The following is a 9,690-nucleotide window of genomic DNA, read 5'->3' on the forward strand; positions in this document are numbered from 1 at the left end:
ATAATAACTAATAAGGAATATAGTATTATATATTTTTCTAAGCAAATATAATTTTTTTTTATTTATTTAATGTATATGTAAGTAATTAAATTTATTCGAAACATCTTAAAATAAATAAATCGAAAGTGCATTTTTAATTCGACCCGTGTTAAATGTTTCCTCATTATTGTTAACAAAAATACGTATTATACACATTATACAAATTAGGAATGATGGGTTGAACAAACGGCCATTGTGTTTATCATGATATAATACGTAGGTGAATTAATTAGGAACAAAGGTTAAAATTCCCTCTTTGTATTTTAAGGTAACCCATAAACTGTTATAATTTAATTTTACAGTCATGAAAATCTACGGTGGCGCGAAAAGAGCGAGCTGAGACCGTTTTCGTGTTTTGTGTTAAACCTATTCAAAAGATTTTTTTTTTGTACATTGAATTTATAAAGTATAACCTTTAGCTTTATGTGATACTAAATATATCACGGCTTTAAAATTTTATTACATTGTGAAACTTGTCCATTAGTAAAATTGCGTGACTTTAACAATAAGCAAGTGAATTTGATAAGATCAATTTTAGATTTGTATGATGGCAATCTTGACATTAATCGTATACAGTGTGCCAAGAAAGAGAGTGTCTAAATTTATTTCAAAACCATTAATTAAATTAGATTGCTAGAATAATAATTGCGGTATATCATACACTTGAAATTTTAATACATTTCTCTACGCAAATAATTATTATTTTTTAAGTGCCATTGTTGTCAATAATTTATTTGCAAATAAAATACATATTTTATTGCTTTTTTAAAATTGTATTTATTAATTTTATTGTTTGCTTGTTAAGGTTTCTAAAAGATACTCCACGAAAAATGGCTTCTGGTGCTTTGATGAGATATATTTATCTATGACCTTTTTCTCTCCTCCTACTCTAGGTGTATATACTTTGATTTGCCCTTAACGCATTTATAGACCAAGATTCTTAGTAAACATCTTCATTGTTTCTTTGTCTTCTTTATCATATTTCCTGCTGTTACGCGTTTGAGTAAGGCTTCGACGATTCTCGCCTTTTTTAACCGAAGCAATTTATATACTTTGAAGTAGTTTTTGGATAAAAGTTACGCCGTAAGTCACTTTTTTTAACCTCAATGTTATCAACACATTTCCATGTACCCTAAATAATAAATAAACATGTAAACATATATATTATTAATGTGTGTATATTATAAATCCCATGGAACGTGTTTTCGGTTCAAATTAGAACTGAAAATGTGATTAGGGTTAACCGCAGCGTTGCGTTCCGCTATCCAGAATCCGAATCTGGTGTTTCGGTGAATATCTTTTTATATTAACTCTGGCAGAAAATGAATAATGAATGTTTTTTGTTGTATTTTCGTATCACATGTGCTTTCTCACATAAGAAGAAAAGTCCCCTTTGGGGCTCTATAGTGCTGCAAGGAGTTTTTCAAGCATTTATCTTCCAAGTCGAAACGGGAGCCATAAATGCTCTGCTATACCTATAACTGCAAATCAGGATTATGAGGATTGCATGTCGGTTTTATGTGAGTGCATGCTCGATTGTACAAACATACATATTTTGCAAAACGTGCTCAGTGCGTTAAACATGCGATGTGAAATAAGAACTTGGACACGTATGCTATTTAAACCGTAATAACATTTTTTTTGTATGCAATATCACGTCTCATTTAATTAATCTTTAAAATAGATGAAATATTTTAAGACATTATATCTTAGACTACCTGGCATATTTATAAAAAACTATGTTTTTGTACTATGCTAATATTTGTATAAATCTTAATAAACAATTAAAATAGCTTCTATTAAAAACGGGTGAAATATAATCTGAGGTTTTTTAAAAGAATATAATCTTGAGCGGCGCTTGGTAATAAAGACCAACTATTAAAAACCCATTAATCTAATAAATCAACGGACTTTTATTTGACGTTAAATCATATCCTTCATATTTAACCATGAAAGTCGATAATTGGGTAGATCTCAAACTGTAAGATAAAATAATTAAATTATATAATTGATTGTCACATGAGATAAATCTATGCTATTTGATAAAATAAATCTTACTTAAATTCTTTGAGTTTAATATTTTACAACTTTTGTGGTAAATTTTGATGCTGTTCAAAATTAAGCAATACTTGTACTGATCAATGAATAAGTTCAAATAAATTAATTTTCAATTCAAAAGATTATACACCAGTTACAGCTAGTTTGTAAATTTCATTCAATTGCCAAATTAATGTACAAGGACATACTAAACAGTTTTCTATTTAAGACCTAAAATGTACTAATTCATATATATTTTTTTATTGTGTTACGCAAAAATTTAAAAATGCTAGTTTTTCGTATGTGCATTAAGCTTCAGGCGTTTCCGATGTGGATTAAAGTTGGCCTGAACCAGTGAATGCGAAGAGAGAAGCGGCAGGTTCTTCAAACATCGCTTGAGTTGAATCGGTCTTCTCTTGATTAAAGTCTCGTGGTTCGGATGCCTTAAGTTCCAAAATAAATGTCAGTAAAATAGTCTCTGAGGAGTTTCTAGATAAACTGTCTAGTGGGAAGTGTTTGAGGAAAGTGATTTTTGCATGCATTTATTATATATTGTATTTATATCCATATCCATTTTTAGCCCCTTTTTGTGAAACGACCATTTACAAAAGAGTAGCGAGTTTTCTTAAATTAAAATTTCGCAGTTCACTAGAACAGATAAGAGTCGGCCGTTTCGAGGGCAAACCCGAATGTACGCGTTTTTTTTTCTCAAGGTGACGAATATCTTAATTTTTTTATATTAATGGCGGATAATTTGTTACTTACATTTTTTTAATAAAAATCTGATCATTATGACTTGAAAGATTCTCCCAATAATGGCCACTATATAAACAATAATCAGTATTTAAAAAAATAAAAATAAAACAGTTAGCAGCATTCCACATATTTTTTTTCCAGTTGCTCATAACAATCATAGAAAATATCCAAATGTTTGGTAAGCTCATAGCTCCGATGAGTCACAGCAGCAACAGAAAATGCTTTTAAAACTGTTCCTAAAAATGAGGTGCATAATTTTTAAAGAAATATCTCATGACAAATTTCATAGAATATTTTTTAAAAGTCAGTATTAACTACATTGACCTGAATTTTTAAGTTGCAGTATTTTTTCACAGCTTTCAAAAGCCACAAAAATTTGGTGACCAGGAACGACGCGGACAAAATCTGTGTTGTTGTTCTACTAGCGCTTGTTGTTGTTCTACAGTGTTTGTGGATATATCTGTGAATAACTATATTAGGCAACTTAAAAGGTGCCCAAAGAACGGTGACTGGTCTGAAGATTTTGATACATGCGTTATCATCCTTTATGTTGATCGGGGTTTATATATTTAAATGTTTCTCACGGTGGTCTCCCATTTTACTAAATAAATACATTTTTTCTTAGACTTTTAAAATGCTTTATCGCAAAACAAACTGGTATTTTTATTATTTGATATCATGAGTTTATTCCTATAGTTTTAAATAAAAGGTTTGTTCAATAAATGGTGAAAACATTAATGTGATAATCTAGTAGCATAGTCGGTGATTGATACCTGAAATACCTAATTTTGCTTATTATTAAATTATGATTTTGAGAAATTTTCTCAGATTGTGTTTTTTCAATTTTGTCTAATTTTTATTTCGGATAAATATCGTGATAAATATTTAAAATAAAACGAGCTAAATAGTGCATATTAACATATATTGATTGTAAGCTGTAACTATAGTTTATATATTTTAAAATATATATTATTAATTTACGGATTGATTTGTATTGTTTCTCACTTCTTAATTAGTAAGTGTTGATTGTGTGTACCTGGTTGTAACACAACGGATTAACTAAATAAATATATAAATTTACAGGATGATTTTTGCATTCAGAAGAAAAAAATATGAATTCGCCTTGTCTTTAGTAATAAATAAGTCATTCCGTCATTCAATATTGCAGGAATTGACCTGAAAGATTATATGTCAAGTGTTGTTATGTCACGAGTGGTAGACAAAAATAAACAGAAAAAATATTCATATGGTCAGGTGTTGAAGGATACTATTGTATATAACTGAAAACAAACTTGGATGAAGCTGAGAACAAAAGTTAGCGTTGTATAAAACTTTTGAGTGTCTTCGTATATATTTTAAATAGTTGAATATCACAGTAAAAGAAAAATATTACAGCAATTTTAAAATGCTCATAATATAATTTAAAAAGATCGTTAATACAGAAAATACCGCATTTCTTAAAAAAATATATATCATAAAGCTCAGTATATCTATTGTATATTATGTTTTAAAAAAACAATTTTTGAAACATAAGATACAACTTATTGAAGGGTATAGAAACTAATCGATATTTTTTATTTAACCGTGCCTTGTATCATATACGTTTACGTTGTAATTTTACGGTGGATTTAACTCGATATATTCAAAGCTGGTATTCGACTAGCGGCCATTAATTATCTTTTAATATAATTATACCTACTGAAAAATGAGCTTTGCCGTCGAACGTGTGTTTTTAATTAAAATTTGATTACCCTACACATAATTAACAGCTCTTAAGCTTTTATTCATTTTTGGATTTGAATTAACACTTTATATAATATAAATAATATTACAGAACGAGTAATAATTATCAAATTAATCTTTTTATCTAATAAAAATAAATCCAGAAGGAAAAAGCTGAATATGGCAATGATATATGAACATTTAAATTAAATTTTCGAAATATATTACGTATCGATGAAATTGAATTAACATACGTTAAAATTGCCGATGTGTTAACTCGGGTATGTATTATTAAATCAAGTAATTTCAAACATGTGTAATCTGTCGAATATAATAAGTCGTACGAATTTTTCGTATCTCTATTTTTGGAATTGAATTTATTCTTGGGGGTGTCTGGATTATAACAATTTGAATAATCTTGAGTATATACAGAATAAAGAGAATAGCTATATATTTTTTTTATTTCAAAAGCATTGGCGGTTTAACATATATTGGCATATTCTACTTTTTTCAACCAAAATAAAAATATCATGTCTACGAAACTAATATGTTTATTAATATCCTCGAAACCAAATCGAATCAAAAACATAACAAAGTTTAATATACAATATCACAGTATTAATATTGTTTTATCATTGTATTGAAAAGCTACACATTACACTATACGAATTCAATTATAAAAAACAACTAAAAAAATTGTACGTGCTCGTAGAAAATAAATTACAACAATAGATTCCCGACAACACTAGCAAAAATAATTATTTGCTGAATAAATATTATATATAGGTATATTTATTTATAAAAAAACTATTTTTAGCTCAATTTTAAATTAATAAAATGCAATGTTTATTTATTATTTGTTTTAAAATATTAGCTTTTTATTGAATTTTCTGTTCTTATTTTATATTTTTATGTGTAATTGCGACATAAAGTTAACTTAGATAGAAGCAGTCTTGTATTAAATTACACAACTGTCCTCATGATGTATTTATTATTAATGCAGAGGCAAGGTAAATTGAAAATTGTAGTTGCTGTAGATTAATAAGAATTAATGCGATTTATAAATATTGCCTGTACGTTATAGTAACAGAATTGAATCTTTGCACTAATAATATTTATAAATACATTGGTCATTGAAAAATAGTTCATATTTTTACCCATGCGCGTTTGAGCTCACCATAAAAAAATCAACTTTCGAGGAAAATAGTCTAGCGCTATGACACTAAAATCTCATTTCTGGTGCAATTTACGCGTTTATATCAGATTTTTATTATTGGCAAGATATGTGTCCAAATAAAAAATAAATAAATGCATCCTTTTGTGATACAAATTCTTATTAAAACGATCGTTATAAAGGAAACGCAAACAGAGCTTAATACATATACAGGTGCTGGAGCTGGTTTTATAAAAAAATATAAGGTAATTCCTATTATTACATAAATCATCTATTATTTGTGAAAGAAGCGCTAAAAAGGCTTCAAAAAAGAAGCTTTACCAAGGTTTAGATCTTGACCTTACGGTAAATCTATTTTAAATTTCAGACTTAGTTCAACCCAGTCACTACTTTGAGTCGCCAGCTTGAGCTACATAAAAATCACAAAATAAATGTCGCTTTTTTATGAAATATAAAAATCAATTGTATATTTATTTAAAATATCATTGCCTTCTTAAGATTCCACTTTTAGTATATTTTTTAACTCGATTAGCATAAAATGTTTAAATTTTTCAGTCTAGGAAATATTATTGAAATAAATAATATTCAGATGAGCAAGGTCTTTAAAATAAAGTGGATGAAATAAAACCTTTTGGTCAAGTTCTTTGATTTTACTGAGAATGAATTGCGCCACATAAGGACAGGCAGTGTCGTGTTGTAAAGCAGGCTTTTTTTTCTTCTTGGTTTAAACGATTCAGCTCATTACAATTAAAGGTCTCTTGGGATATGCAAATACGCGCAGAATTATTTCCTTTATTTAATTCGTGTGTGTCCAAGCCTTCCCAATCTTCTTAATGTGTCTAAGCACTATTGAATCGAACTGGTGTAATTTTATTTTATTTCTGCAGACAAGACATCGTCTTCTATCTTTGCTGATCTCTCACGTAGTAGTTTTTTATTCGTACTTGTTTAAGCCATATTTAACACTTTAACATATCTTATGAATCAACTACTAATTCACTAATGGTTTAGTAGCCGTGGTTACCGAATTTTTTTCAAGAAATTCGTGTAGCATGTAATTTTGTATAAATTGTTTGCTTGATATAATTTTTTTAAGCCCTTTTTCTTTTAATATCTAAATGTAAAACACATATAACATATGTACTCAGGTGCATTTTAATAATTAAATTAATTTGACAGTGTACAGCTTCAAATACAAATACATACTTCTTTCTGAAACATGATTTTCTACAATAATTATTAAAGAGGTACTAATGTATTTATGTTATAGAGTAAAAAACGTTTATTTTTCAACTTTCTCCTAAAAAATATATAATTATTTATAAACTGATGCTAATTTTGAAATTATGTTGTTTTTAATAAAACTCGATATTAAAAGTCTAGATGTTATTTAAATAAATATGGTTACCTGATATTTGTTCTTAATTGCGTAGAGCAAAGAAAATATTCGATATCCATTAGAAAATAATTACGGTTCAACCGTTTAGCAAATAGGTACTACTTTAAGTATTTAAAGATCAGCTTTCAGAAATGCGATATGCTGAAAATTTTCCGAAGTGAATAATCTTTCTGATCTACATTTTAAAATTTAAATAAAATCTCTACTGAAAATTATCATAATTTTATTATAATTATTTAATTATCTTGTATAATAGTGGCATAACGACCACATTGCTGCACTGAAATCTCAGATAACATAATCATGATCTCTAACAAATGGAAAGCCATTAAGAACATACAGTAAGATTGATTATTATTTCCTTAGCAAGTAATGTATGTAATAGCGGAAGATTTGTACAGCGAGTCTCGTTTAAGTAACACATTTAGCATGCATCAACGTGAATTTTAGAATTGAAAATGTGTACAGATTATTATGATAATTTTATACAAAAGTATGACAAATGCTTTGTATCATCATCATACTTTATAAACACTATAAAATAGGATTGATGAGATGATTCTTAGAATTGCCTGCGCTTCAATTGTTGGTGTTTTAAATTGCATGCGTCCTACTAATTCAATGGTCCTTCATTGTTAATCATAAATAAACAATGCTTTGTGCATTTGCCCAGGGCCGAATTGAAAAGAAAAATAAACACATTATTGAAAAGACATGTCATTAGAAATATAAATAACATATTTTACTTAAATTTTCGTGCTTGTGTAAATAAGTTCTAAGCAAAATATTTCTAAGAAGACACTTTTCCTTATTATTAACTTAAAAGCTAGATTATATTATAATATTAAAACAAATTAATATAAACAGATTTTAATATAATATTAATTAAATATAAATCGTTCATAAAACGTATTTTTTTAAAATAAAAAATAAAACTATTTTATGACTGTATATATTTTATATTGATATATATCTATAAATATATAATAAGATACAGTTTGTATTTTATTATATATTATAATGTACAACAATACAATCACACGATAAATACAGTTCGATACTATTATATATAATTTAAATTATTGAACGAACTAATTAATAAATAAGGGGTAGTAATTTTTTGTGTTTTTAATATTAAATTTTAATTCACTACAAATATTTTAAAGCGTGATAAAAAAATTGATAGCATATTGCTAATTAAGGTTGAGTTACCCATTTTTAATAATTTATTTAAGGTACATAAATATTAATATTAATATTTCACAGATTCTATAAAACAATAAATACAATTCTTTCTGTATATTATATTTACTTTCATGGTCCAATATTCATCAAATACAGTATACAATAAACCTTTAAAATATTTTATATTGTGCAAAAGCACATTTGTATTCTTCTTCCATATTGCAACTTACTGAAAACGTAATTTTAGGTTAAATAAATATTTCATTATTTGTCACAAGAAATCCTTATCGTTAAAAATTTATTTTACATTCCAATTCCGCGTATAGCAGTACAATAAAAGATAAATTTGCTTATCAAAAAGAGTAATTTACTTTTGATCATATTGAAATACGCGTAATGTCAAAGAAAATATTTTTTGGTGTATGTATTTGTATGATTTTATTATATTTGTATGTAAATATATTTATATAAATACACATATATGTACATATGTATATAAGATCTTACTATAACATATAAATAAAACGCTTTTTGAATTTATTAAATAAAAGTTGTACTCACCTATTTTAATATTAATAAAACGGGAGATAAAAAACAGTTTTTTTTATCTCAATTTACACAGATGCTGTAACCTTGTTAGTTCTGCCTTCACGTGCTAAAAGTCATATCTCTTATCAGTAGTTCTTGACTCGAGTGCAAGAAAGAGGGTTTACACTCGCGCGGAAAAGTTCATGGTTTTAATAATATTTTCTAAATGATTCTCGACAGTGTGATATATTTACGATTAGTCCGAAAGATGAGGAAAATCTGATATTTCCGTCTTCCGGTCAAGTTTTGGTTCCGGTCAAATTTTCCGGCGCGTACAACCCGACCGACGAACGGGATCGCACTGGATATAATATAAAATAGAGGTCCGGGTTCTAACAGGAGGGGGTGGTGCGGGGGGCGCCACGTTTTAGCGCCTTTAGCGCCGCCGAGCGGAATCTGACCGAGTTAATATCTGACGAACCGTCAGTGAAATGCACTGGCGGATGCTATAAGTTTTCAGACGTCATATAAAAAAATATACGACGCTCTCTCAACCGTCTGCCCCCACAATTTATATATTGCAAGGATAGCCAAGACGTCGGTTGAGGTCAAGACGGCGAAGCCATTTTAAGTAGTCCGCGGAGTAAGACTGAAAGTCTTACTCCGCGTAATAATAGTGAAGAGACAAAAAACAATGTACAGCATTTCTGTGCATTTAATTACTTAATTTTTTTAATATATATTATTTTAATGACAGCATTGATTACCATATAAAGCTAATACTAATCAGGATAATACTGAAGTGTTGGCCAGTGCCTTTTGACGTTCCACATTACTCAAATTATATTCT

The 9,690-nt window shown here is 28.0% G+C and overlaps 1 protein-coding gene across 1 annotated transcript in view; it reads right to left on the minus strand.

The window, feature by feature from the left end:
• Positions 1–9,203, minus strand: part of SPR (G protein-coupled sex peptide receptor) — a 263,731-nt gene extending 254,528 nt beyond the window's left edge. Inside the window, exon 1 of the mRNA XM_088188918.1 lies at positions 8,874–9,203. The gene's annotated coding sequence lies outside the window, so the exon portion shown is untranslated. The remainder of the gene's footprint in view (positions 1–8,873) is intronic.
• Positions 9,204–9,690: the final 487 nt, after the last annotated feature.

The sequence above is a fragment of the Plectrocnemia conspersa genome, unplaced genomic scaffold (assembly GCF_051122295.1).
Source record: "Plectrocnemia conspersa isolate PC_06_02 unplaced genomic scaffold, ASM5112229v1 ptg000007l, whole genome shotgun sequence".
NCBI lineage: Eukaryota > Metazoa > Arthropoda > Insecta > Trichoptera > Polycentropodidae > Plectrocnemia > Plectrocnemia conspersa.